We start from the raw sequence: 22,130 nt of genomic DNA on the forward strand, positions 1-22,130 counted from the left end.
GTACACCAGGATAATTTCCTACTATCCTGGGAGAAAGAAGACTAAAGTAAGTTTAAAGATAAAAAAGACATATTTTAATGTTTGGAAACAGCAAAAGGGAATTAAGAACATTGATCGGGGATAGTTAAAAGGCTAGATGGATTTGAAACAGCTTTTTAAAAGATTGTTTTAAATGTTTAAAAAAATACAGTAAGTGAATTTGGATTTAATTGCAAGAAAATCTGCCCTGGGAAAGTTTTGCTTCTGAAAATAAACACAAGATAAGACTGAGCTTTCAAGGTCAGAGGGAATGAAGACTAGAGGAAAATATCTCTTTTAACATAATGGAGGAGTATCCTTCTTTCAAAGAAGAATTTTTCACTGTTTGGAATCAGTGTGTCCAGGAACTATTTTTAAAATTGGTACTAACAGAGGTTGTAGAAGAAGAAAAGATTTTACTGGATAAAATAGCAGTGGAGGACGACTTGAATAAGGATTCTAAAATGGACTTCAAAGAAATGCCAGATTATAAGAGAGACATGGAAGATATGGAAAAAGATGCTGTGGATCTGAAGATGGATTCAAAGTTGCTTGATTGAGAATGATATGGAGAAAGAAGCTATAATGAACTGGAAGAGTGACTTTGAGAATTACCCTATTTTGGATATACAGAAGGGAAATACTAAATCTCTGAAACCTTTTCTGAAAATAGATAAGAAGAGAATGATAAGAGATTGCTATATGGGGTTTTATTTGGAGAAGAGACTGAGGATTGAGCTTCTCAAAAAGAAGAGAAAGGAATTCAAAGTGGACTTATCAGATCAAGGTTAAATTGTCTATGTTTTGATCTTGGATTGTTAGTATTGAATTTTCTCTCTCTGACCAGGACTGTGAGATGACGATTTATACCTGTAAAAGTGATTTATTTGGTTCAGTTTAAAACACATATGTGATTATTATTGGTCTTTTGTAAAGGGAGAGATCTTTTAGGTTTCATTTCTCAGAAAAAACTTAGAAGCTAAAATGCAAAATAGATTTATTTGTTTAAGCTTAAAATATATAGTTTATTATTACTGGCAGTCCTAATGCTTTTGCTGATTAGATTGATTGTTGAATATTTTTTATATTTGGTTATTGTTTAGGGATGAGAAAGGGGACGAAGAGGGCTTTTTTTTTTTTTAGTAATATTAGAGAAGGTGTTAAATTACTGTTAATACATATACTTGTTTGGAGGGAGGGGGAAGTCACCTTTTATATTTCTTTCTTTCTCTTTTCTCTTTCTTTTATTTCTGTTTGTAGGTTTTTAAATTTTATATTAGCTTTTATACTATATATATAAACTTTAATAAAAAAAATTTTTTTTAAAATGAATTCATAAAGTTGGAGGTAATCTAGATTCAATTTGCTCCTAAAACACTTGGGAAAACCAAAAGGTATTTAATTCGCATTGCAAAAGTAGTATGATAGGGGTCAGAGACCCACCTGGAGAGAGCATTCTACTGCCTTTTTTTATATGTAAAAGGTCCCAGGTTAACATCATGGTAGGCCAGTGTTGTCCAAACTTGGCCACTTTAAGATGAGTAGACTTCAACTCCTAGAATTCCCCAGCCAGCATGGCTGGCTGGGGAATTCTGGGAGTTGAAGTCCACTCATCTTAAAGTGGCCAAGTTTGGACAACACTGTGGTAGGCCATCTATCTGAAACCCAGGTGAGTTACCATCAGCTAGGAGACACCTGGATACCAGTGAGAGAGGCAACAGGTTTCCATATCCATTTACCTTGGCATTCATCAAGTGCCTTGCTCCACCTGAGTTTTTCTAATACATTCTTTACAAATAGGAAGCTGGCATACGACAAAGTAAAACCTCTGTGTTCAGCATCATCTTTATTTATAATGGACCTCACAAACCTTCTTAGAAAATAAACTTAAAAACTGAGCATCTGCAGCCTAGGGCTTTGTTAGGAAGTATACCCATGTGCCCTGAAAAAAACAAAGTAAAATGGGATGGTTGAAAGAATCATGGAAGACTACAAAAGCATCTAAGTGCAGTGCCATCCAGGGCCAATGGATGCCCTAAGCACAGCCCAAAGATGGTGCCCCTTAGCTTAACTGACAAGACATTAAGATTCAATAAGTTCTGAAGGTGAAGTAAAAGATTAAAAATTCGGTTTTCTACCTGGCCATTCCCACGCCAGACCCCACAACTATATTAAATATAATTTTTTCAAAAAAATTATTTAACACAACTAGCAGTAAGCAATTTAAGCAAATTATTTATGTATAGTGGAAAAAATGCAATTTTCAACACTTTAATGCATTTTTAAATAAAAATGATATAAGGGAAAAATGCAAATACAAACATTTATTAAAAAGTATTTTTAACCACCATCCCCAAGATTATAAGACAAAATAAAATGTGATATTATATCTACTAAAATTACCTGATCTTGAGAACATACTTCTCAATTTTGAAATCCTTCAAACCAAACTTTTAAATTTTAATCACTCACCATGCCAAAGAAAATGGTTTTTTAACAATGCTGATTAAAGCTGAACATGGCAGACAAGGACAATTACAAAAATTTCAAATAAAGTCAAGTATGGCATTGAAAGAATTAAGGGCATGATAGCTAGGAAAAAAACTCTGTGGTACCCCCCCTTCCCTTGATGCCCTAAACATGTACTTGTTTTGCTGAACGGTTGATCCAGGGCTGACCAAAGACCAGGTGTCTTTGGATACGTCATTGTTTGTGACTAGCCATACCCACCATGGCACTCATTTCATGAATGGGCAATAATTCCACCCCCACCCCCAACAGCACCTATTTTGTGAAAATTTTCAACTTTATACTAGTTAAATATCCAAAGATGCCCATCAGCTCCCCAAACTTTGAAACTCCTGGTGTAGATAATGCTAAGCAAGCGGAACAATTTGATTTCAATGCAGAGCAGATTCCTATGTTTCATGATTGGGGTGTGGGTGAGAAAACATCCCAGGGAAAGAGATCTGAAACCTAAAAGTAACAATAAAAAGGACACTGTTCCCATATAGACACATACAGTACTTAATCTTAGACTGAGGCAATGCCTGACTTTGGAGTAAATATATTTCAGATTCTTTTTGTGAGAATATTGCACAATATCTCTTTGGCCTCACTGGTAGCATTGCCAAATTATTGTGCAATTATTATTGTATTCTATATTGTTAATAGCAAGTGGACGTGCAGACATTGCCATGTATTATGTAAAATGTACAGCTCTCTCATTAGCTTTATTTACTAATTCCTGCATGCCAAATTGTCATTAAAGGAGTAGGAACAGGCCAGGTCATTTGAGAACTCTAATCCTATCTTTTGAAAGGATCCACAACTGAGAACACATGAATAGTACCAACTGCAAGCTACCACATCTTTGTATCATGCCGTGATTGCATTTACTATGACATAGGATGAAGTTCCTTTCAAATGGTTATAACTTAGTGGTAGAGGATGAGCTGTTAGCTGTTTATGTAGAAGATCCTAGATTCGGTACTTATATTTTTAGGAATGGTTGGTATAGGGGAAAACCTTGTCCGATCCATAGCTGGTCAGAGGCTGGCAACATTTTCAGGGACCTGTCAACCCATCTCTCTGAAATTTGCCCCAAATATTGAGCAGTGCTACATTTGAGTGACCTGATTCTGAGACCTTAGGAGTCATGTCCCAGGTTTTGGAATAGGATTTTTTCAAATGTCTTTGAAAATGACTGACCTTATCTAAAGCAGCTTTCTAGGTTCTTTTTAGAACCCCAACAGTAAGCAGTTTCAGGAATACACAATATTCACATGAATCAAGTATTACATATATATCAGATTTTGGTTCTTATTGTGTCTAATTGAGTTGCTACTGGGCAGGGATGGTGACTGTCTAGAATCAGAAAAACTGACAAGAGCCTCGGGCTTTTTAAAAAAAACCAGAATCTATAAAAACAGCTGTTGTTTATAGCAATTTTCTTTTTTATCTGATAAGAAACTGATGCTTGGATTAAAATTTGTGGTGTTTATTTGAAATACAGGGTGTAAACACTGATCAAAACGAAAAAACTTGGAATGGAGAGTCACATTCCCTTTGCTCGTCCTTACATCTTAATAAGTGGAGGTTGCCATCTGGTGGAAGAAGTACAGGGTTTTGATACAAAACTAAATTAAAATCATTCTCCTGAACTAAGGATAGACAGAGTTGGAGGAATGTACAATTCATGCCTACTGGAATAAAAGAAATAGATATGGATATGGATAAAGAGATGGAGAGAGAGATAAATATGAGATAGAGATAGGTGATGGAGGGAAGCTTTCAAATAATTCTGTTCAAAGTAACTTACTGAAATTGCCTATTAAAAACAGAAGCAGGAATATATTTCTTTGCAGAATGAATAGTTCAATTACATAATATGGGACATAATCAGTGAGATTTGAATCCTGACTTTCATCCCAGCAGGCTGATAGAAAGAGAGAAGACAAGATTTGATAGAAAGATTTGAAGCCGAACCCCTGAGGTCAAATCCAATCCACTGGCCTCTATGCCACACTGACTCTCACGGGACTGCTACAGTTATTTTGATGGAAAGTACATGAGAACAAGGCAGGGTTATATCCACAAATCCTTCCCTACATATGGTAAATATAACATCTGAAAGAAATGTTCAACTTTTGAAGTAAATTACTGCCTGCCTTGGGTTTTAGAGTGGAACTCTCACAATATCTTGCCATTGGTCTAAGTGGCTTGGCTTGATAGAAAGTGAAATCCAAAACATATGGAGGAAAGCAGTTCACCTATCCAATTTTCCAAATTATTCTATATTCAGATTTGCATATGGAATATGCAAACTGCATGGCAATCAGGGCTGCTGCTTTTTGTTCTGTAGATAGTGTCATTAGAGAAGGTAATCCGTAGGTGGCACCCGATGTAGAGCCTTTCCAAAGACACAAGACTTACCAGAAACCAGCCCTTGATATATCATTATAAGGTCATGTTGGCATGATCATATACAGGTGAAACTTGAAAAATTAGAATATCGTGCAAATGTTCATTTATGTCAGTAAGGCAACTCAAAAGGTGAAACCAATATATGAGATAGACGCATTACATGCAAAGCGAGATATGTCAAGCCTTACTTCGGTATAATTGTGATAATTATGGCGTACAGCTTATGAAAACCCCAAATTCACAATCTCAGAAAATTAGAATAGTGTGAAAAGGTTCAATATTCTAGGCTCAAAGTGTCCCACTCTAATCAGCTAATGAATCCATAACACCTGCAAAGGGTTCCTGAGCCTTTAAATGGTCGCTCAGGCTGGTTCAGTAGGAATCACAAGCATGGGAAAGACTGCTGACCTGACAGTTGTGCAGAAAACCATCATTGACACCCTCCATAAGGAGGGAAAGCCCCAAAAGGTAATTGCAAAAGAAGTTGGATGTTCCCAAAGTGCTGTATCAAAGCACATCAATAGAAGGTTATGTGGAAGGGAAAAGTGTGGAAGAAAAAGGTGCACAAGCAGCAGGGATGACCGCAACCTGGAGAGGATTGTCAGGAAAAGGCCATTCAAAAGTGTTGGGGACTTTCACAAGGAGTGGACTGAGGCTGGAGTTAGTGCATCAAGAGCCACCACACACAGACGGATCCTGGACATGGGCTTCAAATGTCGTATTCCTCTTGTCAAGCCGCTCCTGAACAACAAACAACATCAGAAGCGTCTTACCTGGGCTACAGAAAAAAAGAACTGGTTTGTTGCCCAGTGGTCCAAAGTCCTCTTTTCTGATGAGAGCAACTTTTGCATCTCATTTGGGAACCAAGGACCCAGAGTCTGGAGGAAGAATGGAGAGGCGCACGATGCACGATGCTTGAAGTCCAGTGTGAAGTTTCCACAGTCTGTGTTGATTTGGGGAGCCATGTCATCTGCTGGTGTTGGTCCACTGTGCTTCATTAAGTCCAGGGTCAACGCAGCCGTCTACCAGGAGATTTTGGAGCACTTCATGCTTCCTTCCGCAGACGAGCTTTATGGGGATGCTGACTTCATTTTCCAGCAGGACTTGGCACCTGCCAAGAAGTACCAAAACCTGGTTCAATGACCATGGGATTACTGTGCTTGATTGGCCAGCAAACTCGCCTGACCTGAATCCCATAGAGAATCCAAGAGAAAGATGAGGGACATGAGACTGAACAATGCAGTGGAGCTGAAGGCCACTATTGAAGCATCCTGGTCTTCCATAACACCTCAGCAGTGCCACGGGCTGATAGCATCCATGCCACGCCACATTGCGGCAGTCATTGCTGCAAAAGGGGCCCAAACCAAGTACTGAGTACATATGCATGCTTATACTTTGCAGAGGTCCGATATTGTTCTATTTCCAATCCTTGGGTTATTGATGTCATGTAATATTCTAATTTTCTGAGATTGTGAATTTGGGGTTTTCATAAGCTGTACGCCATAATCATCACAATTATACCAAAGTACGGCTTGACATATCTTGCTTTGCATGTAATGCGTCTATCTCATATATTGGTTTCACCTTTTGAGTTGCCTTACTGACATAAATGAACATTTGCACGATATTCTAATTTTTCGAGTTTCACCTGTATAATCTTGGCCAACACAAAGTATTTTGAGGGTACTGACTGGCCAACAGAAAGCCAATGGCATGTCTTCCTTTTCCTTACTAAGGTTCACGCACCACCCTCATGTTAATATCACCTTGGCCCAGAAAAGACCAATGAAAAACTAGGATGGACCTTTCGCATGAGCAGACCTCTTCAATGGCAGGGAAGCTCTAACTATTTTGTCCACCCAGGCAAAACAATAATGAATTAGAATGAAAACAATAATGCAGAATCCAACTGGAGAGTTATTATTTGGCATCCTTGATAAATACTGCCACCAGAATTTGTAGCAAAATCATTTTATATTCCTATTCCTGACCAATCTATTGTTGTTTTCTTTTATTTAATGTTTTAATGCTTAAATGTCAGGTTCAGCCCAAGAATCACCACAAGACAGTCCAGAAATCATCTCAGCTTCTTTATTAGTTTGCACCTAATAGACAGAATCTCGCCAGACTAAGTCTAATCCCCCAACAATAGCAACTATAACCATCATGCCCTTAGGGAGGGGCCAGTCTCTTTCTCTTGACTTTCACACAGTCCATCTGGGGGCTGAGAAGATGCTTTCCTTGGAATGTCTCTCCCCCCTCCCTGTAACCTTGAAGCTCCATTCCAGAATCCTCCCCACTCATGCTTTCCATCACATTAAATCCATTAAGAGACTTCAAAATAATAGCTCCCAGATCCAAATCCTGGTTGGATTTTTATGAACCTCACTTCTAAACAAAACTTCTCACCTAATCCAGAATTTTTTAATTTTGATCTTTGATAGCACTGGTAAGAAATCAAAACATTAGAATCCTAAATGTTAGGTAAATTGTCACAAATGGTATAGCTTACCTTGTTTACCATTGTTATTTATCACAATATATAAGCTGTTGCCAAAAGATCCAGCATAAAATAATGATCCTTTCTTACATGTCTCTCTCTTTTCTTTTAGCTGCTAATATCATATGTTCATGGAACCTCAGATAAGAAACAGTTATTGGAGGACACATCATATACAGGTAAGTAAAGCAAATGAATTGTTGAAGGCTGTAAACTTCACCAGATCAGCAGAATGTTGGATCAGGGCTGTTTTCCATAGTATACAATCCAAAAAGTCACATGGTAAATAGAAAGCAAATATATCAACCACATTAACAATTTCTATCTAGCTATTGAGCCTTAATCCATAGCCTCTGTGGGGGGAGGGGGGGAGGGAGGGGTTGTCAAAAAAAGTCAAGTGGGTGATCATAGCAGCATGATAGAAGCTCCACCTATTTGTAAAAATGTGTGAAACAGTTGAGTGCACAACAGAGGTAAGACTTTGTGCTGCAGCAGCCACCAACTTGACTTTTTTGACACTCCCCTCCCCTGCACTGCTAGCCTCAGGAAACCTGATGGATTATTGTAATCAATTCCTCTCCTGAGGGATTGAAAGTGGTAGGCCTTCTGGGCCAATGTCTTGCTCAAAAATAATTTCCATCACCCTATGAAAAGACATCTGAGGAAAAGAGCTGCCCATAAATTCAAAAGGGACATGGAGATGAATGGAAACATTTTCTGTAAGTCAACCAAAATCAGGCTTTAAAATGCACATCTGACTTAAAAGTGATTTCAAAGAGGCCAGCAACGGCAGGGTAAGATCCATCCTTTCACAGAGGAACCAAATGCACTGGAAGATTGTGTTTTGGTGAAATTAATAGTTGTATAAGAAGAAAGGCAATACAGTTGTGTTAAATAAAAGACAATCAGGTGGCCAAGTGGAAATCCAATAGATGAACAAAGGGGACATGCAGTAATGGCTACTACATCATGTCATCATAACATTAGGTGATAGATAAACAAGGGAGACAGTTATGCATGCTCTACCTGTCCTTGTAGTCTCCCACTAATTATTCTGGATGGATAAAACAAGCAATTTTCCATGTCCTTAATTTAAAGTGAAATTTTAAAATCTAGGGGAAATCTCCAGGTTGCAATTTGGTAAACCTACCACAAAAAGAATTCAAACAGTATCTGCCTAAATATTTGCTTCTCTCTCCATAAGTATTAGATAAGAGAAAGCAATATTGGTGATTTCCAGATGTATAAGACTGCAGTTCTTATACCTGCTTGCCATTCACCATTCTGGATGGTACTGATGGGAGTTGACCTCTGAAACATCTGGAGAAGATCAGGTTATCGAACTGCATATTAGAAGTACAGGGTCTTTTCCCATTATCCATTCTTCTGCCTGAAGACAACTGTTCATCAGGACTAGTTTAGTTACTGAAAGTGGGAAAGAAATATGACTGTCATCATACCGGACCAGAAATAAACACTGAATGCCTTTAGAGATCCTTATAAATAAGGGGGAAAAAATAAGGAACAAGTGCTATTATCTCCTGCACTGTTCCTCCAAGTGAAATGTGCCAAACTAAAGACATAGAAGTTACTTTTATTGAACTTGTTGGGATTTACTAATATCAGACTGCCAGAATATTCCATTTCAACTTTCTAAGAAGGTATCTCTGAGCTCTGTATTGAAAAGAATTAGGATTGAAACATTTCCTGCACTGACTCACATCAAAGTGTTATTTGCATTTTTGTCGCATTCATAGTGGGAGCCCCACATGCTCCTTGGTCTCTCATTATCCTTTTATTCCCTTGCTTAGCATATTAGGTCCAAATGTCAACACCATTTTCCTTTCATCCTCCACAGTTCCAGGTCATTTGCCCAGTCTGCCTGGCGGAGAATAATTTTATTATAAATAAATTATTAATGTTATATATTCATTATTATTATTAATATTAATATCAATAAATTAATAATTATTTATAAATACAGTCATTAACTTTATAAGTAGCCCATTCACAGATTTGTTACCTAGAAGTAAATTGCCACCATGAAGACTATTTCTTAACTTACATTCCCAGTTAATTACAGTAAAAAAAAATAGGTGTCTTTGATACCATTCTTCTTGTGAATTCCATTATTTTCTCCCCAAATTACAACCACATACCTATTTTATCTACAAAATAATCAGTCTAAATCTTGTTCAATCTTGTTCATGGCACTGCATTCACTTATGCTGTTCCATCAAAACTTCTGTAAATTAAAAATGAAAGAGGTTCTGCATGAGCTGTATGCAAATTTGCCTGACAGTTTTATATGCAACTTTATTTCACTCCTCATTAGATTTATATCCTCACATCCAGGAACTCAAGGCAGCCTACAAGGTTCTCTTCCCTCCAGTTTTCTCCCACAAGAACAACCCTGTGAAGTAGATTGAGCTGAGAAGGAGCCCCTGATCGAAAGTCACCCCATGAGTTTCCATGGCTGAGGTTGTACTTGAACCTGGATCTCCTGGTCCTAATCTAGCACCTTAACCACTACATAACATTGGTTCCCAAATACATTGGTACCTTGGGTCACGAACTTAATTCGTTCCGCGTCTCTGGTTGCGACCCAAATTGGTTGCGACCCGAATCAAATGTTCCCATAAGGTTCAATGTAAATACGGTTAATCCGTTCTGAACCATATGTATTTTTTTTTTAAACCATAAAATATGAAACAAAATACAGTACAGTGCAGTACAAAGAGAGAGAACGCTAACCTTGCTCAAGGCGACTTCTGGCGTGGAGGACAGGAAGGCAGGTGGGGAGGCAGTTATTGCTTGGAGGGAGAGTCCCCCTCCATACAGGAAGCCACGACCACGTGTCACGGCAGGGAAAATGGCCGCGGATCCTGTTCGTCACCCGATGCAGAGTTTGCGGACAGAAGCAAAATTTTGCGAACGGTGCTGTTCGTGACCCGAATTGGTCGTGAACAGAAGTGTTCGTGACGCGAGGTACCACTGTACATCATCTTATATATTACTCTGTTAGCATCTTGAAGCTCTTTCAAACAGGTGCCTTTGGGGGATATGCATCCTTCCCAATGATACAATGATTTGTGTGAAATGTTTGATTTTGAGTGGCTAATGGACTCCACACATTCCTGGTATAATGGATATATTTATGTGACTTATATCCCACCTTTCATCAAGAGCTCAAAGTGGCATACATAGTGTTCCTTCTCCTACTTTTCCCCATAACAACTCTATTTTCTTCACGACAACGTCAAAGTCACCTAATGTGCTTCCATGGCTGAGGGCAAATTAGAACCAGTGTTCTTAGTTTAATATCTTAAACATTAAACCATGCTGCCAGATCACACAATCTTTCAATTAAAGAACTATGTATTTGAACCTAGATGCTAGGTTACACTGAACTGCAGTAGTGAAAAAAAGTGAAGAGGTAATACTACCTAAGAGAGTCATTTTGGAGTGCAACAATAGTCTATAATGACATTAAATTTCTCTGTAATATCAGATTGGCTCTTCACATGATGTATAGTCTCAGCTTGTTAAGTCTGAATAGAAGAGATCCAGAATAAAAGTAGATGTCTTGAATTGGTAATACCTGCTTTTGTTCCATTACCAAAGAAATTCTATTTCCACACCCCCCTTCCCCACTACTTTCCCTTGTGCTGAAGGAAGCCTGGGGAATATTCACATATAAACTAGCACAAATGTACTGAGAGTAACATTTCCATGTATTCCTTCTATTCTAAACAAGGTTAGTCAATTCCATCCTACTTAATATGTATTCATTTTCATATGCTAACATCAATCTTTGCAGCAAGGTGTGAAGATGAAAGAAGGAAAATTAGCCGGGCTGCATTCACTGCTGAAACAATTCAATGAATAAAATATAGATGTCTTCTTCTTTAAATCTATAGGACTACATCTTTTGCATATTAAAACAGAAGTGACCAGTGGAACCTTTTATAGCAGATTGGCTAAGAGGGAGGGAGTTAAAAACACTCAGAGGGAGTTTAGAAAACTCTCAATGGTAGTTGCAACTGTGTGATTGAAGCCACCATCCTGACTTTTTTGCCCCCTCCCATGACCACTCCTACTAAAAGACCAAGCAACAGAATGAATCAGAAAATCCTTAACGGTTCACAAGTTTCTGTTAAAAATTTGCTATATGACCTTGACAAGCCACACTCTACCTCATTTTACCCCCATCTGCAATATGGAAGGCATTTTAAAAACTAAATGTACTTATTTATTACATTTATATCCTACCTTTCCTCTGGGCCTCTAGGTAGCATACATTTGGATCTTCCCTCATTCTACATTCACAATTCTGTGAGGTAAGTTCTGCTGAATGATAACACCTGGCTGAAAATCATCCAGAGAGCTCCTATTTGATTTGAATATTAAAACCCAAGTTATGAATGGTGAGAGAGATCAGTTGGAGGGTGAGAATGGGTGAGAGGTTATTTGTACTGCAGGACTGCCATTTTCTCTTCGATTAAGAATGCAACCCAATAAAAATCTGTTTTGCCCAGTCATTTAGTTGCTTCTAAGTCTTCATGACCAGATGGACTTCATTTAGCTAGGACTATCTGTCAGTTAACTGTTTCTCTGAAATCTTTTAAGCTCCTGTTTGTGCCATCAGTGATAGTATCTAGCCCTTTTGTCTTCTATTGGCCTCTTTTTCAATTGCCTTAAATTGTTTCAACCATCATGATCTTTTCCAATGACTCTTGCCTTCATGTTATGTATCCTAGCATCAGCCTATCCAGAACTAATTCCTTTTGGATTTATTTAAATTCTAACAGGATGATAACCCATGGTTTGGTTTAACATGGTTTAAACCAATCAGAATCAACTCACATCCTTCCTCGCAGCTTTCATTGAAGTGGACTTTAATTCCTCTCAACTCCATCCAACTTAGTTAATGATGCATGTTTGTTGCCCTTGCAGACTGAAAATATCCGGAGTTTTTGTCTATTGCTTCTCTAGATCTTAGAAGAGTTGGTATGAGCACCATACAAATGTGCCTGACACAGTCTTTTTAAAAAAGAATGGGTAAATAACCAACCTATTTTGAGAGAAAGGGAAAAAAGGTCTAATCAGTGATCCAAAACCTGGAGCCAAAACAGATTTCTTCCCAGAAAACCACATTTGTGCCTTGTTGTTGAAACCCAGGAAGAAATGTTACAGAGGCCTACAGGTTGCTCTCCTCGTCTGAAGTCAGATACAAGCCATTTTCTGGATGTTCACTTTAGCACTTTCTCATGGTTCAAAAGACTTTCTCCACTTCCACAGCTCATATGGATTTTTTCAATTGGAGCTCTTCGACCAAGTTCCTATGCTACCCCAGGTCAACCTGGGCAGGGTTGGGCAACCTTTGAGCAGTTGCAGGGCATATTTACCTTTCTGGAGTCTGCAGTTTCTGGCTGTTCCTAGTTTTTCAGGGGAATATTAGGGATGAGAATGGGGGCAAGAGCTTCTGGCAGGCAAACCATTCCCATTTCCTCCATTAATCCCTCCCCCTCTCCTTTCCCCATGCTGCCAAAAATTCAGTACCAAAATGGCTTGACTTCAGCAGCATGATCTGGAGCCAGTAGGGATGGAGGTGGTAGTTTAAGAATGGAGACCGCAGCAGTTGCCCCCACCCCTGTCTTTATCCCTATTCCCATCCTTATTTTCTGGAGAGAGAAAAAAAAATAGTAGAAAATAATGATAACAGTAATCAGAACAGGTTTTAGTAAGTTATGCATGAGGACCTTAAGAGCTAAAATAATAAAAAATAGGGATATCTGAATCAATTTGTTTGCATATCTTTGATGAGTAAAAAGCAAGGAGCATGCAGATAGAGGAAGCCATGAAACAGCAGGTCAAAGATTTCTGGAGCAGCGTACATAGTTAAGAAATCATTTGCAGGAATGCAAAGAAAATCAATGTCTCATATTTCAATTAGATGTTCTCTCTCTCTCTCTCTCTCTTTCTTGCTCAGTCTGTCCCAAAGTACGTACATAAAGAAATTGTAACATTCGCACACTAAAACTTCCTGGGTATAATAGTAACTTAATAAGGGCAGCAGCAGTTTCTCCCATATTTATTGATTGATCGATTGGATTTCTACCTGCTGCATCTGAGGGATTCTCAGTGGTTTACAGTACACCCATAAAATAGGTTGAAACATCCACAATATAGTAATAAAAAAACAAATACAATGCATTAAAACAGCCATGGTAATAACCAAGACAGAAATAAAATAGTCCCAAACATGCTCATATAGCAAAAAACAAAAACAAGCAAAAACAAACTAATAAACCCATGGCAAATTTCCCACCAGAATAGCTCTCCAAAGGAGCTTTGCTTTTCGTAGCTTGAGCCAAGCCAACAGTGTGGGAGCTGATCAGATTTTGTGGGGCAGGGGAGGCTGTTCTAAGGTGCAGGCGCACAATCAGAAAAGCTGCACCTGTGAGGCTCCACCATCCATCACCTTGCAAAGCGGGGAAAGACTACCAGATTCTCCTGGGATGTATTGATTGGACAGACTGAAACTGGTTGGAGAAGTCAGTCCTGGAGATACTTTGGAGCTGAGGTATTTAGGGCTTTGAAGGTCAAAAGTAGCCATTTGGATTGTACTTGGGCGCTAAATGGCAAGCATAGCAGGGCCTAGAGCAGAGTACTACATGGTCACATCAGCACAGACCTGCCAACAACTAGGCTGCTATATTCTGGATTAAAAGAAGCTTCAGAGGTAGCCCTGTGTAGACCAGTGAAAGTTGATGAGGGTGTGAGTTTCCATCACTAGACCCTCATGCTCCAGGTAGGGCTGTAACTACTACACTGACCACAGTTGGGCAAGGGCCCCTTTAGAATCAGACTCTACCTGCCCTTCTGGCAGTAGCCTTGAATCCAGGAGGACTCCCAAGTTGCAGACCTGCTCCTTCGGGATAAGTCTGCATATTGAAAGACCACACTGGAGATGTGACAGAACTACAGTGAATAAATGGTAACTCCGCCTTGCTTGGGTTCAGTTTCAGCCTGTTCCATCCCATCTAGATACTCACAGCATCCAAACACTGAGTCAAGATGTTGATAGCATTTCCTATGTGGCCATGTTAGTGACATACAATTAGATATCATTAGCACACGGAGGATATTGTAACCCAAACCTTCCCCGGCAGCTTCATGTAAATATTGAAAAGCAGGAAAGGACCAAGCTGGGTGGTACTCCACAAGAGACAAACCAATTGGCTGGTCTATCCTTCCCCTGCCACCACTGAATGATGCCACCAACCGAAGAGGGATGGGAACTGCTGTATAACTGTGCCTTCTAATCTCCAACCCCTGAAGGCAATCCAAAACAGTGCCATGATTAATGGCATTGGAGGCTGCCAAGAGGTCTAAAGGGGCCAGGAGCAGCATAATCCTCATCCAGGTCGTGACAAAGGTAATCCAAAAAAGTAACCAATGCTGTTTCTGTTGCATGCCTAGGTCTACACCCTAACTGAAATAATCTGCTTCTTCTAGGGTGCTCTATAGCTGCACACCAACCATGGTCTTAATTACCTTACCCCAGAAAAGAAGTTTACAGGCATGGTTTTCAGTGTCAAATACAGATGGATCCAAAGATGACCTCTTGAGGAGAAGGCTCATCACAGCTTCTTTCAAGGCTGCTGGCATCACCCCCTCCCACAAAGAGGCATTGACCATGTCCTAGATCCAATCTGTCATGTCTTCTCCAGACCCTTAAGGAGTCAAGAGGGGCAGGGTATCAGGCCTAGCCCAAGGAACTCCTGGAGACCGTGTAGGTTCAATCAGCAAGGTTTATTAGCCAACGCTTATTTACAGAATCTTTTCAGACTGACCAGTAGTTCCCAGGCACAACTCTCTACTATCTTCTGGAATGTTTAGGGATGCGCCAGCTTTCTCTGCTTATCTCCAGAGCATTGCTCTGGAGACGAGAGCACCATTTTCACCTCCCTTCCTCCATTCCAGGCCATCACAGTACCCCTCCCTCCATCTTCATCCTCCCCCTCAGAGTTCTCAGGGGAACTTGGCAAGGGTGAGAGAGATGACATGTCCGAGAAGGATGGTCCATCAGCACTCGCCACCTCCTCTATACATTCTTCCGCTAGTAACTTGAAGTCTGTAATAAACAGTCTTACCGCTCTGCCGCTCTGCTTGAGGTTACGAATGTCCCGACAGGCAGTCAATCGTCTCACTGGGTCTCCAAAGTCCCCCCTGAAGGCTGTAACGAAATTCTGATAGTTGTTGAGTAATGGATCCCTTGTCTCTATGAGGGGTGTAGCCCACTTTGCAGCTGAGCCTTTCAACAAACTCATCAGAAAAGCCACTCTTGTTTGATCTGTAGGAAATTCTCCCGGTCTGCCGTCCATGAACAATTCACACTGTGCTAGGAATGTTCTCATCTGTTCCACCTCACCTCCGTACTTCTCTGGCATGCTACCAGGCGAACACAACAAGACTGGTGGTGGTGCTGGTGGTGGCTGTTGGGCTCCCGGGCCGATCTGCTGCATTAGTTGTCCTATTGCTGTTTGCAGGTTATTAATCTATGCATCCACTTGTTGCTGATGCTGTAGAAGCACGGCTGCTAACATTTGCAGTGTCAGATTAGCTCCCTGTGGATCTGTAGCCATGATATTACTCCTTCTACTCGAAGGTAAAAAAAATGAGTCTGAAAAGATTGATGTCAGGCCTAGCCCAAGGAACTCCTGGAGACCATGTAGGTTCAATCAGCAAGGTTTATTAGCCAGTGCTTATTTACAGAATCTTTTCAGACTGACCAGTAGTTCCCAGGCACAACTCTCTACTATCTTCTGGAATGTTTAGGGATGCGCCAGCTTTCTCCGCTTATCTCCAGAGTGTTGCTCTGGAGACGAGAGGACCGTTTTCACCCCCCTTCCTCCATTCCAGTCCATCACACAGGGTTCAAGCTCACAAGTGACTAACAACAAACAAATTAGCACCCTATCCATTTCATCAGAATCGACAGAATGAGACCAAAGGTCAGATGATACCAAGTCACTACAGCAGACTCTATCCATGAGGAGTCAAGATAAATCCGAATGACTTTAGTAGCTAATCAGTCACAGCAGCCGGGTGGGAGATCTGCCTGACCCATCCTCCCCAGAAGGGAATTGGCTACCATCTGATGACACAATACAGCCACTCCTTGTTTCAGTAACTACCTTGGTTAGCCACTATTCGCAAATACAACAATAATAAATGGTAATAAAAAAATAATTTTCCAACCAATGCATGTATTTATGACCAAATTTTGTGTGCCTGACAACTACACATGCCGGAGTGAGAGTAATGCTGGCATAACTACATGAGACAACTTCATCTGAATGAGACAGCAGCAACCAGTGATCTTCACAGCATTTCTCCCTCTCTCTCTCTCTCTCCCCGTCACTTTTTCACTTAGCAACCATTTCACTTAATGATCTAGACATTGGAATGGAACTCAGTTGCTAAATAAGGAGTGGGTGTAAAAGAAAATTAACACTTCATCTCGCTTCATATTAAAACTCCTATGCAGACTTGGACTCACTTTTCATCATATTTCACTGATTATCCAGACTAATAGATCTTCTGCTATTTTACTTCCTGAAGGTCCTTGATAAGCAAAGGAGCAACCTGTAGTCAGCCAACAGGAAGAAGTTGCTGAGCTGCCTCCTGCTGCTAGTGGCACTCAACAAAATTGCTTGCAAGATTGCTGGGAAAAACCCCAAGCGTCCCCTAGATAACATTAGGATCCATTAGGTGCCTACAGTGGACCATCTTAATAAGTTCGTTTGCCCTATGGATGTTTTGGATACCAGATTTCCAGCTCATTACGTATTTGCTCTGAGACAAAAGTGAGATCTAACTTGTGTCCACCTACATGTTTTGGGCCTAAGATTACCCAGAACAAGCCCGTGGTCACAATGCAGGCCATGAACTCCTAAACTTTGCCTGAACTGGCCCCAGGAGTATGACAAGTGAAGTCATCCAACACCAGAAGCCTGAAGACTCCAACATAATCTTCAAGACCAGGTCAACCAGCTCAGGGAGCAGCTGTGTTGTAGGGCAGCTGGTATACCAGCAGAGCACCAGCTTGCCCCAGTGGCAAGTAGACATTCATAACTCCTATCTCTAAAGCAGAGTTCATGGTCACAAGTAAGTTGTCCTTAAAGATTAACTCCACCCTGTTTGCAAGAGCACATGCCCCAAAGTTATTTCAGATGGTGACTTTTGAAACAATGTTTTTCACAAATGTATACCTTCCCCACAAGAGTATAATGAGGGGGAAGAGGTGACCTGACCAAAGCCCTTAAATACTGACCACAAGCATTACATTATTTCACTAGCAAACTCCATCTAACTTGGTGACCTTCAAGTGTGTTTTATTACAACTGTATTTATAGACAGCATAGCTGTTGACTTTAAGACTTTAAGACATGTGGACTTCAACTCCCAGAATTCTGGGAGGGCAGTGGAATTCTGGAAGTTGAAGTCCACACACCTTAAAGTTGCCAAGTTTGAGAAATACTAATCTAGAGGAAACAAGGTTGGAAAAGACTGCTACAGGCTTTCAGAAGAGAGTGCATCCTGGGGGCATTTTGAATGCAAAGGAGGACTTCCCCTGATATAATAAACACTTCAGGTAAGAGGTTGTATTGCACACTTTGTGCAAAACCAGCTATTGAAGATGAAGAAGGCATATCCTACAACTTATTGTGCACCTGTTTCTTTAACATTTCTGTATTTACCACCTATGAACTGGAACAGCAAATGAACTTCTTCTGGAATGTTGCCACAGCAAAGATTACTTATCTGTTTGCCACAAGTAGCAGATCCTATTATTTGATTAACAGCCAACTTGCCTTTTTGCTTCACTGTCTCCTTCCCGTTTCTTGCCTATATATATTGGTTGCACAGAGCTTTTGCAGCAATGTGTTTTTCATTTACAAGGCAGGAGTAAAAAGTAAATTCACAGAGAAACATGCAGACAGAAAGATTGTACAACACTGCATCACTTTGTTGGCTTGCCATCTCTATCCCCCCTCTTTATTATGCAATTTAAGCTTACAATGATTTATAGACAGATCTAATAGCATATACTGTACTTCATTGTTCAGCTGTCAGCAATTAGAGATGGATAATGTTAAGGACAGTCAATTAACTTGGTATTTGAAAAAAAAAAAAAAAGGGCACAAAAAGAATCCCTACCAGTGTTTCTTAACTTAAATGGTCATTGTTTCAGATGAATGAACAATAACAAGAATACAAATAACTAACATTACAATTACATTACCATATTGCCCTATGCATTTCAGGCATGCCTTCTTTTTTTCCCAGTGGCTTCAACTTTCTCTCTACTTCCAAAAACATGCATGTCCTCTGTTGCTTCACTGCACTGAATAATTAGAATAAAACATCAATAAGGCACTTAGAAAACAATCTTTTTCTTTCATTTGTCAATTAATGCCTACTCGCTCTTATTCTTTGTAAAATTTTAGACTCTTAATGGGCTAAAATTAAGTAGGCTTAATAGGTTTCTAAGAGCCCATTTAGATATGCATTACTTCACTGTGAAACAAATAACTAATATTTCTCTTCTCTCCCTACCTTGCTATTCACACTTCATAGCCATTTTAGATTCCTGAGTTGTTAAGAGAAGAAGCATCAAACAAAGAAAGTTTGTTAAATCATCACATCACCATCAGCTGAAGATGTATGATTTCACATTATAAACCCATTTACATCTTGGCCTTAATGAGTGTGCAAGAATAAAACTGACTTTGCTTCTCTATCTTTGATGCCAAACTCATTTACCTGGAAATATGCATTCTTTTGTTGTAGGGAAGGATATCCTTTTTCAAAATAACAAGGAGATTTTGTAATCAAATGTTTGTTAGCTCTCACTCCATCATCTGTATAAAGCCATTTGGACTGAGTGCTAGATTGGCCCAAGATCTATTGGCCCAATGTGTTGTATTTGTGTTTTTTCTTTACACTGTATTTGTATGGAGTTCTAACTTTGTACACCATCTTTTAATTTGGCAGCCTTATAAACACAGATAGAGAGAAGATCCACTATTAGCTATACCACTGAGAATTGCTCCAATTGCAAGAAGAGGAGAAATATTAATTGTGACAAGAATGAAGACAGAAGCTACTGACAACCCTCCCTAAGGTCCCTTTCATATCCAGGGGCTTCACCAACCTGAGATGGTGCTGCCTCCCCACCTCCCTATGACAATTCAGAGGGAATTGTGTAGCTGAGGCAATTGACCAACTATTCAGTCGAGATGCCAGAGGAAATGCTGCAAGAGCAGCTTTTGCTCTAGAGCCGCAATGATGAGTGGTTTCCCATTGGTGAGACTCCTGCTTCACCCCAGGCCCAGAAAGTCCCTTCCTCCCACTGCGGAAGAAAGTTCTTGAGTCCACTTTGAAGCAGCAAGATAGAAGTTTCAAGCAAAAGGGCTCTTTTCTCCCTGGATATGCTTTCTAATGTTTAGTATACTCAACACAGCTGTTTCTACTGTAAGGATTTATTCAGTAAGGCTAGAAATGTTCCTTCATCCTGTGCCTTCCTCTGTTACTGGTGCAAAAACCAGTTCCCACCACCCTGTTCATTCTTGCAGCTGATACAACAAGATAACCCATCATGTTCCCATATCCTGTTAGTCTCCCAGTCTGATACCATAGGCCAGGCACCTCTTTTTGAATGTTGTGCCTGGCTTATTCTTGCTGTGGTCTACATGTATCTTAGTAAATGTTCATGTTTTTAATTTAGCTTTTCTAGAAGTATGCCTAATAGAAATGGCTGTGGTTTCAGTTCAAATTTTGTTTTTAGAAATTTTGGGGGGATTTTTTGATGTATTTTTTCCCAATACATTGGAATTTTTTTTTGCATAACCACCAAGTATGATATCTCAAATTCAGCCACGAACAATGACTTTAACAACCTAATTTAATTGATTCTTAGTTTACCTGAAACATTTATCTCTACAAAAGTGTTTGAGTTAGCAAACACAGAGTAAAATGCTTTTAGAAAGGAAGCTGGTCAATTAGCGTCAGAAACATGAAAAACATTCCAAGGCAAAGAAGAATTTATAGAAAACAGCCATGAATAAGAATAAACTCCAAGAACTTCTTTTCATTTTTTTGAAGTGTATAAATGCCAGATGTAGGTAAAAACTATTTGCATTCTAAATGCCTTCCTAAAATCTTACCCCCCCCACTGAATATTTGTTCCTTTGGCATTATACATCCAGTTTAAGTCCATTTTTGTGAGGTGAAGCCTGACCTATCCACCTGTGTCCAGGCTACCATGGAGTCTAGAGTGAAGTTTGGGTTGTAGATGTGTTTAGGAGATAATAAATCACTGGGTGATTAGCTGCAAAATTGCAGTGGAAGTCATTGTTTAACAGTGTGGGTTTGCCTACATTTTGATTCTGGGTGCTTTGGGCGGTGGGGGGACTTTACTGCCAGACTGAAGGTTTCAGATTATTTTGTGGCTCAAACACGTACAAGGATTTTAAAGTGTACAGTTAGCTCTTGGGTTTTAGGTTGGAGGACATAAAAGTGTTACTGACAGGAATGCCTGGGGCAGGAAACTACTCAGCGGATAGTTTCCTGCCCCAGGAAGGAAATGAATATCATTTCAATACAATAGGCAAAAAGAGTTTTTGTTATTTAAGGTCCATATCACATCTGCATGTGTTTATTAAAAGACCATTCCTGAATTAAAGTACCATTTTAAAAGGTACAGCACAAAAATGCATAGTTAAATATGCTCTTTAAATGTCCATTTTTCCTCAAAATATGCACTGAAAACACATTTACATTGGCAAGAACTGGGCTGGAAATTTGGAAAGTGTAACTCTTGTTGGTGGATAGAACATCTGATCTGCATGTGGGTTTAAAAGGAGTAGATCAGGCCATTTTGCAGAGGAACTGGCAGATATCAGAGCTGCAGATCAGTTTCTAGTCACAAGTAAATCCCTGCTAAACTGGAAGAGAGACAGACATTTTCCCTAAATCTTTCACCTCCATAAAAGAAAGTTCCCAATTCAGGCCATGCTTTTGTCAAAATGTTTGCCACTTTAAAATAAAAATTGCTAGTAGCAATTGGATCTATAGGATTTTGTACCATGTGATTGCTGCCCTGATCATAACAAGCCATTTGTAAGAGACAGACTGCTCAAGCTCTTTGATCATCACAAATGACAATTATCTGAGCCCTAATGGTAACTACACCAAGTGACCTAACGGCCATCCAATGAATTATTGATTAATCATGTTAATTTTAATGAATTACATCTGCATCCTTTGCATGAATCAAGCAATGTGGAGGGCAGGGAAGCATGTCTGCTTATTTTTTTAAATGATGTGTTCATTCTAGTAGCACCATAAATAAAATAATTGTTCTTTCTCTGCCTAAAAGAGAAAGTGCAACACCTCTTCAGAAATAGCATCTGTTATCAGTGCTACTTTTATTCAGGTTCATTGAGCAAGTGGTCTGAGTATGCAGAGAGCTTTTGTTAATACAGGTAGGTCCCGATTAGTGTGGTTAATGAATCCCACAAAATGGTCACATTATTCGAACTCGCACTATTCGAAGTGATATTTCTATGGAAAATAGGGTAATTGGTTCCAACTCAACGGAAATGGGCAATTA

At 39.6% G+C, this 22,130-nt stretch overlaps 1 long non-coding RNA gene across 1 annotated transcript; it reads left to right on the forward strand.

Annotated features, from left to right (window-relative positions):
• Positions 1-422: 422 nt before the first annotated feature.
• LOC148213844 (uncharacterized) lies at positions 423-21,856 on the forward strand. The gene is made up of 3 exons (XR_015793742.1): positions 423-805; positions 7,557-7,623; positions 19,511-21,856. It is a non-coding gene; the product is annotated as an uncharacterized LOC148213844 (long non-coding RNA).
• Positions 21,857-22,130: the final 274 nt, after the last annotated feature.

The sequence above is a fragment of the Python bivittatus genome, unplaced genomic scaffold, assembly GCF_059951505.1.
Source record: "Python bivittatus isolate LINGU-HERP-01145 unplaced genomic scaffold, Pbiv_v1 ctg000850_np1212, whole genome shotgun sequence".
Classification (NCBI taxonomy): Eukaryota; Metazoa; Chordata; class Lepidosauria; order Squamata; family Pythonidae; genus Python; species Python bivittatus.